The sequence below is a fragment of the Rhagoletis zephyria genome, unplaced genomic scaffold (genome assembly GCF_001687245.7).
Source record: "Rhagoletis zephyria isolate East Lansing unplaced genomic scaffold, Rhagoletis_zephyria_1.1 Rzeph_scaffold_00876, whole genome shotgun sequence".
Classification (NCBI taxonomy): domain Eukaryota; kingdom Metazoa; phylum Arthropoda; class Insecta; order Diptera; family Tephritidae; genus Rhagoletis; species Rhagoletis zephyria.
In genome coordinates, this window is record NW_016157960.1 from 9,171 (window position 1) to 10,991 (window position 1,821).

The window sequence follows — 1,821 nt, forward strand, 5'->3', positions numbered from 1 at the left end:
ATCCCGTTGAAATTATAACGAAATGGGGCCTTCGAACTTTAGGCTCAGCAAACTTACGATGACATGCATTTCTATTCTATAGTATTTATAGGAAGGGTAAAGGAATGGTAAATAAATACAGGGACATACATCCATGTAAGGATTTTTCTAATTGAATTACAGAGCTTTGGAATTGAAAAGTATTAAATTTTCCTTTTAATGTGACCACAACCTAACAAATTTTGAAACATAGGATACCATCGATTTATCGATGTTTTTCTGGCGATGTATTTTAGCATCGATGTTCGTTGTTCCCATGCATCGAAACATCGATGTATCGATGTTACTCCCCAAAATTTGCATCCCTACGACCACTTTGCCGTCCTCCGCTGTAATTCTGGGTAGAGCTTAATTGAGGAATTGGGTCCTCATTTAATACCGTGCCCAAATTATTTTATTGCGTACCATGAATGGCACGGGTGTCTTAGGTTCGCCAGCCCTGTAGTACATAATATTTTTCCGAACACTCCTTCATGTTCATTTATTTGAAACAAATTTGCACCCATAACAGTTATTTTCGGTCCCTGATTATAACCCTTACTAGCGATTATAACCCTTACTAAGTACTCGTTTCTGTGTTGCAGGAGAAGAGGGGTGGAAGCGGTTTAAACCGTAATAGCTTATACATATTCGTAATATTTATAAATATAAAACCAAAATAATTTAACATACAGGGTGTCCCAGAAGTAACCTGCCAAACTTGAGGAGAAGGTAGGTGGGGTGGTGAGCTCTCTGATAAACAAAAAATTTTCAGGTAAAAGTGTCACCGTTTTTGAAATATTAAAATTTTTTTGAATTAAAGAAAAATCGTGCCTTTTCATTTATTTTCTTTAACTGCATCTTCAAAAAAGGCTATACTTAGTAAATTTTTTATGTAAAATACTTTCAGATAGTTGCTTCTCCATACTCAAATGCAATGTAGTTAAAATATATTAAGGAACCATTATAAAATTAGGACTATATTGCGATTTTTAACTTTTTGATATTTTCTTCCCCAAATTTGACTATGTCTGGTGAAAAAAATGTTCTGAGCTATAACTTTACACTACATAAAAAATTGCTCATTTAGTAGATATTTCAGAAAGGTGCCAATCTTACTATTAGAATAGAAAAAAAAGTTATAGCCGCTTTTGTGGGCAAAGGACTGAGACACGCTAGAATGTATTTACTAGATTTAAATTTAAGTTGGTCTTGTTACCGACCAATGGCATGCTAAATAGTACAAAGGTACATTATTACTTGCTCCTGACCTTATTTTGTGTTACTTACCAGAAATAATGAAAGTGGATTTTGTGGAATTGTACCCTTCGAACATTGTGTTATTAATACTATGACAGAGAACACGCAGTATACGTCGCATGAATATGCGGATATTCACCTAATTTACGGTGAAGCTTGCTGTAATGCCAGAGCTGCTCAAAGACTCTATGCAGAGCGATACCCCAATCGTCGACATCCGGGTCGTGAAGTATTCGCCCGGACCCATAGAGAAATATATGAAGGTAAGTGATTTTTACACCTTTCTTGTTTGCTTGCTTGTTAACTATAATTTTTCACTTTTTTAAGGTCGCATACCTGGAAGGCGTGGCGGCGAAACAGGACGTCCTGCAACGGTAGATGTTGAAGCTGTGTTAGAGGAAGTGGAACTAGCTCCATCGACTTCAGTGAGAATGATGGGAATGATGGAAAGACGGACTGGAATACCAAAAACTACAGTTCATAAAGCTTTAAAATACCATCCCTACCACATTCAACGTGTTCAGGCTCTACAAGAAAGAGATT